Source organism: Triticum dicoccoides, chromosome 1A (assembly GCF_002162155.2).
Source record: "Triticum dicoccoides isolate Atlit2015 ecotype Zavitan chromosome 1A, WEW_v2.0, whole genome shotgun sequence".
Taxonomy (NCBI): Eukaryota; Viridiplantae; Streptophyta; class Magnoliopsida; order Poales; family Poaceae; genus Triticum; species Triticum dicoccoides.
The window spans coordinates 356,953,784-356,970,165 of record NC_041380.1 but is presented as its reverse complement, the minus strand read 5'-3'; the positions used below and the strand labels follow the sequence as shown (position 1 = coordinate 356,970,165).

General features: G+C 42.5%; 1 non-coding gene across 1 annotated transcript; it reads right to left on the bottom strand.

Moving 5' to 3' along the window:
- Positions 1 to 795: 795 nt before the first annotated feature.
- Positions 796 to 868, bottom strand: TRNAA-UGC. Its single transcript has one exon. It is a non-coding gene; the product is annotated as a tRNA-Ala (tRNA).
- Between the last annotated feature and the right edge of the window lie 15,514 nt (positions 869 to 16,382).

The following is a 16,382-nucleotide window of genomic DNA, read 5'->3' as shown; positions in this document are numbered from 1 at the left end:
ACCGCTCCACGCCACAGTACATAGCAGTAAAAAAATACATGCCATAGCAATGTTGCTGCTGCAAATAATGCATATAATAGCTGCTGATCATGTGTTTGACTGAGTAAATTGCAGTCCGGCACCACCACCTCTGAGCCGCATTGTCTCTTCATCCAGTTGATCTGGGGCTTACACGGTGCCACCAATTAAAAATGATCTAGGAAGCTTCTTTACAACACCAGCTGCTCCGTTGTTAACTCTCCAAGTGGAGCAGCAGACCATTAGGCCAGTTAATGGCTAATTAAACAAGAGCGCAGCATCCGCACTTCATGCCAAGAACAGACAGGCGCACGTGAGGAGGCGCTAACAGCCCCCTGTTATCGCCTCGTTGTGGCACAGGCTGGGATGACACGGAGACAGATCAGACATGGGCGCGCGCGACGCAATCAGGCGTCCTCGGTGTGATCGATCGACCCACTGGATAATTGGACACGACGAAACGACAGCGGCTTTGGGGAGACCCCGTCCGTCTTCGTGCGTATCATCGGGGTGGTAAAACGGGGGTCTTGGACGGGAGCCTGGCCACAAAATGGAGATCAAATCGGTCCAAGGACTTGACGCTTTCCTAGGAGGAGACTGCAGGACAAACGGATCAACATCGGCCTTCCGCGGTTGGGTTGGGTTGGCTCGTGCAGGCGGCATCTGGGCGGCGGCTTGCTGAGCCTTGGAAAAATAGCCGGAGTGGAGCGCGACGCAATCTGCTGCGACCATTGGTGGTAGTACTAGAAGATCGCGCAGGAAAAAAAAATGTGAAATTGGAGATGCGGGGGATCGAACCCCGTGCCTCTCGCATGCAAAGCGAGCGCTCTACCATTTGAGCTACATCCCCTTGTTGATCTCATTCATTTGATTAAGTTTAAGATTGTCTTATTACCTGGCTCTTACGACTATCTTCGCTTCGTTGCTGAGAAAACTACTATTGGTATATGTACGAACCGCTGACCAAATTTGTCGAAACAGCCGGCGAACGCCCACTGTGTTTATCAATGATGCCATGTTGTGTTGTAGTCAAACTAACAGAGCGACTCCGTTTCAAAAAAAAAACAGTGACCTAATATGTATGCTCAATTATCCCCTTTCTTTTTTTTTAGAAAACTCAATTGTCCCCTCAGGCTGCACTAATGGGGAGAACATACCCGTGCAGTCAAAAAACGTAGCGCACGCCACAGCAAGGAAAAAACAATCAATTTCAGACCCAACTACGAGCGGGAGTACAATACGTAGGTATCTTGGGCGATCGATCGTGTTCTTACACAAAGTACGAGTCATGATGTGTACCGAAGGAAAGCAGCTCCTACCTACTCGACCCATAAAAGTCCACTGCTGCCCTCGTCGTCATGGAAGGCGCCAGTCGGAAAAGCAGAATCAACGTTGCAATCAGGTAAGGTCGACGTGACACGCGATGCCTCCCTCTTGGCGTACGATCGAGATGATTGGGAACTCGGGTTTTGGAGCGTTTCGGCGCATTTCCGGCCGCCCACGAAACCTCACAATTAATGATCAACCCGTCGTGTCCGCAGGGAGAGCAGCACGGTGCGATGCAGCTTACGCTTGAGGTTGGTTGGCGGACACATGTAACCGAACGGAGGAAAAAGTCTCCTGTTTTTGTTAAAAGTTCCCGTTGCTTTCGAGCTAGGCAAGACTCTACTGCGAGCCCATCATTGACGATGCACAAGGATGCGTTCGGTTGTCCGCGTCCAGTTTGAACTCCTTGCATAGGGGAAATATCCATTGCTCCAGTCCATGGAGTGATACGCTACTCCCACGTGATGCGTTAGATCTAAGGTGAAGGAAGAGAATAAGACGTACAAATATATTGTATGGCTAGGTTTTTCCTGAGCAAAACTCCCTTGTACACCCTTGTATGTCATAATAGATTAACACATATAGCACATACACATTCAACACCCCATGTAAATCCAGGTTGAAATCAACCTACCCGCAATTGACCATGTCAGAAGATTAGCAACCCCTCAAGATTTCTCATAAGGAATAGAATGGCATGGGATCATTAGGAACCAATTTTTCATTCTTGTACTCACATCTGGAATAAAGAAGATGCAAATATTTAGCAGAAAGAACAAATTCTATTTAGAAAAACAATAGTACAAGCTAGTAGATGGTGTGGGATGGCAAATTGTCATAATTCATTCATAGCATCAAAAGAGTGCTTGAACAGAAGTAGTTCAACAAATAAAGGTGCACCATATGATGCCCATCTTTGTCTGGGAACTAACATGACGTTAAACTATATATTTACAAGAGTACTATTTAGTTCACTACTTTACACAAGTAAACGAAATAATATTGATGCAGGTCACTTCCTGAGTCCATAATCCCTTGTACGTGATTGTGTGTTGGGCATAAATACACGCCTACATGGTAAAATCAAGAATTACAACAACTTAAAAACCTTTCCAAACCGTACACTATTAATTATGAGAAATCGGTAAACATCACCATTCTCTTGTTAAAAATTGTAGACAATGTTGACATCATATTTTTCTTGTGATATTTATTAAATGACAACAAAGCTACTATATCCTTTTTAGAGAAAAGACCGAGGCCCAACTTTAAATTGATAAAGCCACCAGGCAACGAAAGTCACAACGAAGCAACCAGCACAGACAGAGTATCAGTCCACAAACAGAAGTGAACAGCCATAGCCAACATCAAGGCGCGCGGGCCAGGAAATAACCCAAAAGGACAATCGAACTAGAAGGAGGAAAGCTCATCAGAAGCAATAACATCTAGGACGCCCTGGCCCGATCACTCCTGGAGATAGAGATAGTCGTCGCACGCACACTATCGATGAGGGCCTCCGTTACCGCCTTGTCAGCCTCCTTAATCAGAGATTTCCAGTGCTGTAAAAACATGGATAATTTGAAGATCATGTTAACCGTCGAACTAGGGAACACTTGTTCAATAGTAAACTTGTTTCTAGTAGTCCACAGGGTCCAACACATGGCCAAGAAACCAAACCAGAACAGCCTCTTGGACTGACCATACAAGGTGGCCGCAAGAGGACGGAGCGCAGAAAAGTTAGCAGGGGCCCAGGAGACACCCAACCAGTCCCTGAGACAGCTCCAGAGCAAGGAAGCCAGCGGACAACAGAAAAGGATGTGGTCAGTGTCCTCTAAGCTCCCACAAAGGGAGCAGAATATCGAGTATGTGCCTTGTTGTTTCTTGATCTGATCAGTGGCAGGCAAACGACCCCTCATAGCCTGCCACATGAAAATTCTGATCTTTGGAGGCATTCTGATTTTGAACAGTTTATAGTTGGAGTCAAATGGATATGAAGTATCACAATTATAACCAGATAAGGTGGATGGATCAACTGGAGGTCCTTTTGCAACAACCCATGTGGTTTTGGGCTACTGCTCATTTTTCCAATATGATCCATTGGCATTAAGCTTTCTCTCAAAAGCAATGCCCTCTTTCCTAGGGTTCCCGTTCAGAATCTGCTTCTTGAGCACGTCACATAGATTTTGGTGTCCTTTGAGACTTTTGTACATGCCTGTGACGTACAATTCATTCAGACCTGCATTTTCGTCAGCAGCACTTGTGGTCTCCTTAGGTGAGGGGATTGAAACCACAGAGACATTTTAAGATATAGCAGCCGTTGAAGCATTCGAACATTCAGCTCAAGAATTAGCATTTTCACATTCAAGGCATTTTAAGCATGGAGCAACGAATTCTTCTTGAGTTATGCTGATTTGTTGGGCGAATAATGAATCATTATATTTTCAAAGATCATCATGAGACGCTCTCAGCTTCTGAGTTCTTGCTTCCTCTGAAGAAATTCATAGGACAGCTTCTCGTGTTCGGCTGAGAGGGCCACATGATGACTTTCAAGTTCATCATGTTCTTGAAGGAAATATGCCCTAGATGCCATAATAAAGTTGTTATTTGTATTTCCTTATATCATGATAAATGTTTATTATTCATGCTAGAAATGTATTAACCAGAAACTTAGTACATGTGTGAATACATAGACAAACAGAGTGTCCCTAGTATGCCTCTACTAGACTAGCTTGTTAATAAAAATGGTTAAGTTTCCTAGCCATAGACATGTGTTGTCATTTGATGAATGGGATCACATCATTAGAGAATGATGTGATGGACTAGAACCATTCGTTAGCTTAGCATTATGATCGTTTAGTTTATTGCTATTGCTTTCTCCATAACTTATACATGCTCCTATGACTATGAGATTATGCAACTCCCAAATATCGAAGGAACACTTAGTGTGCTATCAAACATCACAACGTAACTGGGTGATTATAAAGATGCTCTACAGGTGTCTCCGATGGTGTTTGTTGAGTTGGCATAGATCGAGATTAGGATTTTTCACTCCAATTGTCGGAGAGGTATCTATGGGCCCTCTCGATAATGCACATCACTATGAGCCTTGCAAGCAGTGTGACTAATGAGTTAGTTACAGGATGATGCATTACGGAACGAGTAAAGAGACTTGCAACAAGATTGAACTAGGTATGATGATACCGATGATCGAATCTCGGACAAGTAACATACCGATGACAAAGGGAACAACGTATGTTGTTATGCGGTTTGACCGATAAAGATCTTCGTAGAATATGTAGGAATGATAACCCACAAGTATAGGGGATCGCAACAGTTTTCGAGGATAGAGTATTCAACCCAAATTTATTGATTCGACACAAGGGGAGCCAAAGAATATTCTCAAGTATTAGCAGCTGAGTTGTCAATTCAACCACACCTGGAAACTTAATATCTGCAGCAAAGTGTTTAGTAGCAAAGTAATATGATAGTAGTGGTAATGGTAGCAAAAGGTAATGATAGCAAAAGTAATGTTTTTGGTATTTTGTAGTGGTTGTAACAATAGCAACGGAAAAGTAAATAAGCAAAGAACAATATATGGGAAGCTCGTAGGCAATGGATCGGTGATAGAGAATTATGCCGGATGCGGTTCATCATGTAACAGTCATAACATAGGGTGACACAGAACTAGCTCCAATTCATCAATGTAATGTAGGCATGTATTCCGAATATAGTCATACGTGCTTATGGAAAAGAACTTGCATGACATCTTTTGTCCTACCCTCTCGTGGCAGCAGGGTCCTAATGGAAACTAAGGGATATTAAGGCCTCCTTTTAATAGAGTACCGGACCAAAGCATTAACACATAGTGAATACATGAACTCCTCAAACTACGGTCATCACCGGGAGTGGTCCCGATTATTGTCACTTCAGGGTTGCTGGATCATAACACATAGTAGGTGACTATAGACTTGCAAGATAGGATCAATAACTCTCATATATTGATGAAAACATAATAGGTTCAGATCTGAAATCCTGGCACTCGGGCCCTAGTGACAAGCATTAAGCATAGCAAAGTCATAGCAACATCAATCTCAAAACATAGTGGATACTAGGGATCAATGTTGGGGAACGTAGTAATTTCAAAATTTTCCTATGCACACGCAAGATCATGGTGATGCATAGCAACGAAAGGGGAGAGTGTGATCTACGTACCCTTGTAGATCGACAACGGAAGCGTTAGGTTGATGTAATCGTACGTCTTCACGGTCCGACCGATCCAAGCACCGTTACTCCGGCACCTCCGAGTTCTTGGCACACGTTCAGCTCGATGACGATCCCCGGACTCCGATCCAGCAAAGTGTCGGGGAAGAGTTCCGTCAGCACGACGGTGTGGTGACGATCTTGATGTACTACTGTCGCAGGGCTTCGCCTAAGCACCGCTACAATATGACCGAGGTGGAATATGGTGAAGGGGGGCACCGCACACGGCTAAGGAACGATCACGAAGATCAACTTGTGTTCATGGGGTGCCCCTTGCCTCAGTATATAAAGGATGGAGGAGGAGGAGGAGGCCGGCCAAGGCAATTGGTGCGGCCAGGATGTGGAGTCCTGCTAGGACTCCAAGTCCTAGTAGGAGTCCACCAAGAGGGGAGGAAGGGAGAAGGAAGTGGAGGAGAAGGAAAGGTGGCCGGCCCCCTTTTCCCTAGTCCAATTCGGACTAGAGGGGAGGGGGGGCGCAGCAGCCCCTTGGCCCTTTCTCCTCTTCCCACTAAAGCCCATCAAGGCCCATTGCTTCTCCCGTAACTACCCGGTACTCCGAAAAATACCCGAATCACTCGGAACCTTTTCGATGTCCGAATATAGTCGTCCAATATATCGATCTTTACGTCTCGACCATTTCGAGACTCCTCGTCATGTCCCCGATCTCATCCGGGACTCCGAACTCCTTCGGTACATCAAAACTCATAAACTCATAATATAACTGTCATCGAAACCTTAAGCGTGCGGACCCTACGGTTCGAGAACAATGTAGACATGATCGAGACATGTCTCCGGTCAATAACCAATAGCGGAACCTGGATGCTCATATTGGCTCCTACATATTCTACGAAGATCTTTATCGGTCAGACCGCATAACAACATACATTGTTCCCTTTGTCATCGGTATGTTACTTGCCCGAGATTCGATCGTCGGTATCCCATACCTAGTTCAATCTCGTCACCGGCAAGTCTCTTTACTCGTTCTGTAATACATCATCCCGCAACTAACTCATTATTTGCAATGCTTGCAAGGCTTAAGTGATATGCATTACCGAGAGGGCCCAGAGATACCTCTCCGACAATCGGAGTGACAAATCCTAATCTCGAAATACGCCAACCCAACATGTACCTTTGGAGACACCTGTAGAGCTCCTTTATAATCACTCAGTTACTTGTGACGTTTGGTATCACACAAAGTGTTCCTCCGGCAAACGGGAGTTGCATAATCTCATAGTCATAGAAACATGTATATGTCATGAAGAAAGCAATAGCAACATACTAAACGATCGGGTGCTAAGCTAATGGAATGGGTCATGTCAATCAGATCATTCACTTAATGATGTGATCCTGTTAATCAAATAACAACTCATTGTTCATGGTTAGGAAACATAACCATCTTTGATTAACGAGCTAGTCAAGTAGAGGCATACTAGTGACACTCGGTTTGTCTATGTATTCACACATGTATTATGTTTCCGGTTAATACAATTCTAGCATGAATAATAAACATTTATCATGATATAAGGAAATAAATAATAACTTTATTATTGCCTCTAGGGCATATTTCCTTCAGTCTCCCACTTGCACTAGAGTCAATAATCTAGTTCACATCGCCATGTGATTTAACAGCAATAGTTCACATCACCATGTGATTAACAACCATAGTTCACATCGATATGTGATAAACACCCAAAGGGTTTACTAGAGTCAATAATCTAGTTCACATCGCTATGTGATTAACACCCAAAGAATACTAAGGTGTGATCATGTTTTGCTTGTGAGATAATTTTAGTCAACGGGTCTGTCACATTCAGATCCGTAAGTATTTTGCGAATTTCTATGTCAACAATGCTCTGCACGGAGCTACTCTAGCTTATTGCTCCCACTTTCAATATGTATCTAGATCGAGACTTAGAGTCATCCAGATCTGTGTCAAAACTTGCATCGACATAACTTTTTACGACAAACCTTTTTGTCACCTCCATAATTGAGAAATGTTTCCTTATTCCACTAAGGATAATTTTGACCGTTGTCCAGTGAGCTACTCTTAGATCACTATTGTACTCCCTTGCTTAACACAGTGTAGGGTATACAATAGATCTGGTACACAGCATGGCATACTTTATAGAACCTATGGCTGAGGCATAGGGAATGACTTTCATTCTCTTTCTATCTTCTGCCGTGGTCGGGCTTTGAGTCTTACTCAACTTCACACCTTGTAACACAGGCAAGAAACTTTTTCTTTGACTGTTCCATTTTGAACTATTTCAAAATCTTGTCAAGGTATGTACTCATTGAAAAACTTATCAAGCGTCTTGATCTATCTCTATAGATCTTGATACTTAATATGTAAGCAGCTTTACCGAGGTCTTTCTTTGAAAAACTCCTTTCAAACACTCCTTTATGCTTTGCAGAATAATTCTACATTATTTCTGATCAACAATATGTCATACACATATACTTATCAGAAATGATGTAGTGCTCCCACTCACTTTCTTGTAAATACAGGGTTCACCGCAAGTCTGTATAAAACTTATATGCTTTGATCAACTTATCAAAGCGTATATTCCAACTCCGAGATGCTTGCACCAGTCCATAGATGGATCGCTGGAGCTTGCATATTTTGTTAGCACCTTTAGGATTGACAAAACCTTCTAGTTGTATCATATACAAATCTTCTTTAATAAATCTATTAAGGAATGCAGTTTTGTTTATCCATTTGCCAGATTTCATAAAATGCGGCAATTGCTAACATGATTCGGACAGACTTAAGCATAGATACGAGTGAGAAACTCTCATCGTAGTCAACACCTTGAACTTTGTTGGAAACCTTTTGCGACAATTCTAGCTTTGTAGATAGTAACACTACTATCAGCGTCCGTCTTCCTCTTGAAGATCCATTTATTTTCTATGGCTTGCCGATCATCGGGCAAATCCATCAAAGTCCATACTTTGTTCTCATACATGGATCATATCTCAGATTTCATGGCCTCAAACCATTTCGCGGAATCTGGGCTCATCATCGCTTCCTCATAGTTCGCAAGTTCGTCATGGTCTAGTAACATGACTTCCAGAACAGGATTACCGTACCACTCTGGTGCGGATCTCACTCTGGTTTACCTACGAGATTTGGTAGTAACTTGATCTGAAGTTACATGATCATCATCATTAGCTTCCTCACTAATTGGTGTAGTAGTCACAGGAACTGATTTCTATGATGAACTACTTTCCAATAAGGGAGCAGGTACAGTTACCTCATCAAGTTCTACTTTCCTCCCACTCACTTCTTTCGAGAGAAACTCCTTCTCTAGAAAAACTCCGAATTTAGCAACAAAAGTCTTGCCTTCGGATTTGTGATAGAAGGTGTACCCAACAGTCTCCTTTGGGTATTCTATGAAGACATATTTCTCCGATTTGGGTTTGAGCTTATTAGGATGAAACGTTTTCATATAAGCATCATAACCCCAAACTTTAAGAAACGACAACTTTGGTTTCTTGCCAAACCACAGTTCAGATTTTGTTGTCTCAACGGACTTAGATGGTGCCCTATTTAACGTGAATGCATCTGTCTCTAATGCATAACTCCAAAATGATAGTGGTAGATCGGTAAGAGACATCATAGATCGCACCATATCTAATAAAGTACGATTATGACATTCGGACACACCATTATGCTGCGGTGTTCCAGGTGGCATGAGTTTGTGAAACTATTCCACATTGTTTTAATTGAAGACCAAACTCGTAACTCAAATATTTTACTTCTGCGATCATATCGTAGAAACTTTCATTTTTGTTACGATGATTCTCCACTTCACTCTGAAATTCTTTGAACTTTTCAAATGTTTCAGACATTTGTTTCATCAAGTAGATATACTCATATCTGCTCAAATCATCTGTGAAGATCAGAAAATAATGATACCTATCGCGAGCCTCAATATTCATCGGACCACATACATCAGTATGTATGACTTCCAACAAATCTGTTGCTCGCTCCATTGTTCCGAAGAACAGAGTCTTAGTCATCTTGCCCACGAGGCATGGTTCGCAAGCATCAACTGATTGATAATCAAGTGATTCCAAAAGCCCATCAGCATGGAGTTTCTTCATGCGCTTTACACCAATATGACCTAAACGGCAGTGCTACAAATAAGTTGCACTATCATTATTAACTTTGCATCTTTTGGTTTCAATATTATGATTATGTGTATCACTACGATCGAGATCCAACGAACTATTTTCATTGGGTGTGTAACCATATAAGGTTTTATTCATGTAAACAGAACAACAATTTATTCTCTTACTTAAATCAATAACCATATTACAATAAACATGATCAAATCATATTTATGCTCAACGTAAACACCAAATAACACTTATTTAGGTTCAACACTAATCCCGAATTTATAGGGAGTGTGCGATGATGATCATATCAATCTTGGAACCACTTCCAACACACATCGTCACTTCACCCTTAACTAGTCTCTGTTTATTCTGCAACTCCCGTTTCGAGTTACTAATCTTAGCAACTGAACTAGTATCAAATACTGAGGGGTTGCTATAAACACTAGTAAAGTACACATCAATAACATGTATATCAAATATACTTATGTTCACTTTGCCATCCTTCTTATCTGCCAATCACTTGGGGTAGTTCCGCTTCCAGTGACCAGTCCCTTTGCAGTAGAAGCACTTAGTCTCAGGCTTAGGATCAGACTTGGGCTTCTTCACTTGAGCAGCAACTTGCTTGCTGTTCTTTTTGAAGTTCCCCTTCTTCCCTCTGCCCTTTTCTTGAACCTAGTGGTCTTGTCTACCATCAACACTTGATGTTTTTTCTCGATTTCTACCTTCGTCAATTTCCGCATTACGAAGAGCTTGGGAATCGTTTCCATTATCCCTTGCATATCATAGTTCATCATGAAGTTCTACTAACTTGGTGATGGTGACTAGAGAATTCTGTCAATCACTATCTTATCTGGAAGATTAACTCCCACTTGATTCAAGCGATTGTAGTACTCAGACAATCTGGGCACATGATCACTAGTTCAGCGATTCTCCTCCATCTTTTAGCTATAGAACTTGTTGGAGACTTCATATCTCTCAACTCGGGTATTTGCTTGAAATATTAATTTCAACTCTTGGAACATCTCATATGCTCCATGACGTTCAAAACGTCTTTGAAGTCCCGATTCTAAGTCATTAAGCATGGTGCACTAAACTATCAAGTAGTCATCATATTGAGCTAGCCAAACGTTCATAACGTCTGCATCTGCTCCTGCAATAGGTCCGTCACCTAGCGGTGCATCAAGGACATAATTCTTCTGTGCAGCAATGAGGATAAACCTCAGATCACGGATCCAATCCGCATCTTTGCTACTAACATCTTTCAACACAATTTTCTCTAGGAACATATCAAAATAAACACATGGAAGCAACAACGCGAGCTATTGATCTACAACATGATTTGCAAAATACTACCAGGACTAAGTTCATGATAAATTTAAGTTCAATTTAATCATATTACTTAAGAACTCCCACTTAGATAGACATCCCTCTAATCCTCTAAGTGATCACGTGATCCAAATCAACTAAACCATGTCCGATCATCACGTGAGATGGAGTAGTTTCATTGGTGAACATCACTATGTTGATCATATCTACTATATGATTCACGCTCGACCTTTCGGTCTCCGTGTTCCGAGGCCATATCTGTATATGCTTGGCTCGTCAAGTATAACCTGAGTATTCCGCGTGTGCAACTGTTTTGCACCCGTTGTATTTGAACGTAGAGCCTATCACATCCGATCATCACGTGGTGTCTCAGCACGAAGAACTTTCGCAACGGTGCATACTTAGAGAGAACACTTCTTGATAATTAGTGAGAGATCATCTTAAAATGCTACCGTCAAACTAAGCAAAATAAGATGTATAAAAGATAAACATCATATGCAATCAAAATATGTGACATGATATGGCCATCATCATCTTGCGCCTTTGATCTCCATCTCCAAAGTACTGTCATGATCTCTATCATCACCGGCATGACACCATGATCTCCATCATCTTGATCTATATCAATGTGTCGTCACACGGTCGTCTCGCCAACTATTGCTCTTGCAACTATTGCTATCACATAGCGATAAAGTAAAGCAATTATTTGGCGCTTGCATCTTATGCAATAAAGAGACAACCATAAGGCTTTTGCCAGTTGCTGATAACTTTAACAAAACATGATCATCTCATACAACAACTTATATCTCATCACGTTTTGACCATATCACATCACAACATGCCCTGCAAAAACAAGTTAGACGTCCTCTACTTTGTTGTTGCAAGTTTTACGTGGCTGCTACGGGCTTAAGCAAGAACCAATCTTACCTACGCATCAAAACCACAATGATAGTTTGTCAAGTTGGTGCTGTTTTAACCTTCGCAAGGACCGGGCGTAGCCACACTCGGTTCAACTAAAGTTGGAGAAACTGTCACCCGCTAGCCACCTTTGTGCAAAGCACGTCGGGAGAACCGGTCTCGCGTAAGCGTACGCGTAATGTCGGTCCGGGCCGCTTCATCCAACAATACCGCCGAACCAAAGTATGACATTGCTGGTAAGCAGTATGACTTATATCGCCCACCACTCACTTGTGTTCTACTCGTGCATATAACATCAAACCATAAAAACCTAGGCTCGGATGCCACTGTTGGGGAACGTAGTAATTTCAAAATTTTCCTATGCACACGCAAGATCATGGTGATGCATAGCAACGAAAGGGGAGAGTGTGATCTACGTACCCTTGTAGATCGACAACGGAAGCGTTAGGTTGATGTAATCGTACGTCTTCACGGTCCGACCGATCCAAGCACCGTTACTCCGGCACCTTCGAGTTCTTGGCACACGTTCAGCTCGATGACGATCCCCGGACTCCGATCTAGCAAAGTGTCGGGGAAGAGTTCCGTCAGCACGACGGTGTGGTGACGATCTTGATGTACTACTGTCGCAGGGCTTCGCCTAAGCACCGCTACAATATGACCAAGGTGGAATATGGTGAAGGGGGGCACCGCACACGGCTAAGGAACGATCATGAAGATCAACTTGTGTTCATCGGGTGCCCCTTGCCTCAGTATATAAAGGATGGAGGAGGAGAAGGAGGCCGGCCAAGGCAATTGGTGCGGCCAGGATGTGGAGTCCTGCTAGGACTCCAAGTCCTAGTAGGAGTCCACCAAGAGGGGAGGAAGGGAGAAGGAAGTGGAGGAGAAGGAAAGGTGGCCGGCCCCCTTTTCCCTAGTCCAATTCGGACTAGAGGGGAGGGGGGGCAGCAGCCCCTTGGCCCTTTCTCCTCTTCCCACTAAAGCCCATCAAGGCCCATTGCTTCTCCCGTAACTACCCGGTACTCCGAAAAATACCCGAATCACTCGGAACCTTTCCGATGTCCGAATATAGTCGTCCAATATATCGATCTTTACGTCTCGACCATTTCGAGACTCCTCGTCATGTCCCCGATCTCATCCGGGACTCCGAACTCCTTCGGTACATCAAAACTCATAAACTCATAATATAACTGTCATCGAAACCTTAAGCGTGCGGACCCTACGGTTCGAGAACAATGTAGACATGACCGAGACATGTCTCCGGTCAATAACCAATAGCGGAACCTGGATGCTCATATTGGCTCCTACATATTCTACGAAGATCTTTGTCATCGGTATGTTACTTGCCCGAGATTCGATCGTCGGTATCCCATACCTAGTTCAATCTCGTCACCGGCAAGTCTCTTTACTCGTTCTGTAATACATCATCCCGCAACTAACTCATTAGTTGCAATGCTTGCAAGGCTTAAGTGATGTGCATTACCGAGAGGGCCCAGAGATACCTCTCCGACAATCGGAGTGACAAATCCTAATCTCGAAATACGCCAACCCAACATGTACCTTTGGAGACACATGTAGAGCTCCTTTATAATCACTCAGTTACTTGTGACGTTTGGTATCACACAAAGTGTTCCTCCGGCAAACGGGAGTTGCATAATCTCATAGTCATAGGAACATGTATATGTCATGAAGAAAGCAATAGCAACATACTAAACGATCGGGTGCTAAGCTAATGGAATGGGTCATGTCAATCAGATCATTCACTTAATGATGTGATCCCGTTAATCAAATAACAACTCATTGTTCATGGTTAGGAAACATAACCATCTTTGATTAACGAGCTAGTCAAGTAGAGGCATACTAGTGACACTCGGTTTGTCTATGTATTCACACATGTATTATGTTTCCGGTTAATACAACTCTAGCATGAATAATAAACATTTATCATGATATAAGGAAATAAATAATAACTTTATTATTGCCTCTAGGGCATATTTCCTTCAATCAAACCCTAACAAAACTAACTCGATTACATGATAAATCTCATCCAACCCATCACCGTCCAGCAAGCCTACGATGGAATTACTCACGCACGGCGGTGAGCATCATGAAATTGGTGATGGAGGATGGTTGATGATGACGATGGCGACGGATTCCCCGCTCTGGAGCCCCAAACGGACTCCAGATCAGCCCTCCCGAGAGGTTTTAGGGCTTGGCGGCGGCTCCGTATCGTAAAACGCGATGAATCCTTTTTTCCTACTTTTTCTCCCCGAAAGCAAATATATAGAGTTGGAGTTGAGGTCGGAGGAGCTCCAGGGGGGCCACGAGGTAGGGGCGCGCCCCCCACCCTCGTGGCTAGGGTGTGGGCCCCCTGGTCTTCATCTTTTGCAAGGATTTTTTATTATTTCCAAAAAGACGTTCCGTGAAGTTTCAGGTCATTCCGAGAACTTTTGTTTCTGCACATAAATAACACCATGGCAATTCTGCTGAAAACAGCGTCAGTCCGGGTTAGTTCCATTCAAATCATGCAAGTTAGAGTCCAAAACAAGGGCAAAAGTGTTTGGAAAAGTAGATACGATGGAGACGTATCAACTCCCCCAAGCTTAAACCTTTGCTTGTCCTCAAGCAATTCAGTTGACAAACTGAAAGTGATAAAGAAAAACTTTTACAAAATCTGTTTGCTCTTGTTGTTGTAATTATGTAAAGCCAGCATTCAAGTTTTCAGCAAAGATTATGAACTAACCATATTCACAATAACGCTTAGGTCTCATGTTTACTCATATCAATGGCAGAATCAACTAGCGAGCAATAATAATAAATCTCGAATGACAACACTTTCTCAAAACAATCATAATATGATATAACAAGATGGTATCTCGCTAGCCCTTTCTGAGACCGCAAAACATAAATGCAGAACACCTTTAAAGATCAAGGACTGACTAGACATTGTAATTCATGGTAAAAGAGATCCAGTCAAGTCATACTCAATGTAAATTAACAATAATGAATGCAAATGACAGTGGTGCTCTCCAACTGGTGCTTTTTAATAAGAGGATGATGACTCAACATAAAAGTAAATAGATAGGCCCTTCACAGAGCGAAGCAGGGATTTGTAGAGGTGCCAGAGCTCGGTTTTGAAATAGAGGTGAATAATATTTTGAGCGGTATACTTTCATTGTCAACATAACAACCAAGAGATGGCGATATCTTCCATGCTACACACATTATAGGCGGTTCCCAAACATAATGGTAAAGTTTATACTCCCCCTCCACCAACAAGCATCAATCCATGGCTTGCTCGAAACAACGAGTGCCTCTAACTAACAAGAGTCCCAGGGGGAGTTTTGTTTGCAATTATTTTAATTTAGTTTGCATAAAGCATGGGACTGGGCATCCCGGTGACCAGCCATTTTCTCGTGAGTGAGGAGCGGAGTCCACTCCTCTTGAGAATAACCCGCCCAACATGGAAGATACGGACAACCCTAGTTGATACATGAGCTATTCGAGCATACAAAACAGGATATTTATTTGAAGGTTTAGAGTTTGGCACATACAAATTTACTTGGAACGGCAAGTAGATACCGTATATAGGTAGGTATGGTGGACTCATATGGAATAACTTTGGGGTTTAAGGAGTTGGATGCATAAGCAGTATTCCCGCTTAGTACAGGTGAAGGCTAGCAACAGACTGGGAAGCGACCATCTAGAGAGCGACAATAGTCATGAACATGCATTAAAATTAATCAACACCGAATGCAAGCATGAGTAGGATATAATCCACCATGAACATAAATATCATGAAGGCTATGTTGATTTTGTTTCAACTACATGCGTGAACATGTGCCAAGTCAAGTCACTTAAATCATTCAGAGGAGGATACCACCCTACCATACCACATTACAACCATTTTAATAGCATGTTAGCATGCAAGGTAAACCATTATAAGCTCCTAGCTAATTAAGCATGGCACAAGAAAACTATCATCTCTAGTTGTCATTGCAAACATGTTTATTCATAATAGGCTGAATCAGGAACGATGAACTAATCATATTTACAAAAACAAGATAGGTCGAGTTCATACCAGCTTTTCTCATCTCAGTCAGTCCATCATATATCGTCATAATTGCCTTTCACTTGCACGACCGAACGATGTGAGTAATAATAATAGTGCGCGTGCATTGGACTAAGCTAGAATCTGCAAGCATTCAATAAACAGGAGAAGACAAAGCAATATGGGCTCTTTTGCCAGATCAACGATAATGCATATAAGAGCCACTTCAACAATTTAATCATGTCTTCTCCTATCGACCCCCAAAGAAAAGAAAAGAAATAAAACTATTTACACGGGAAAGCTCCCAACAAGCAAAAGAAGAACACGAAATATTTTTGGGTTTTCTTTTTAATTACTACTACAA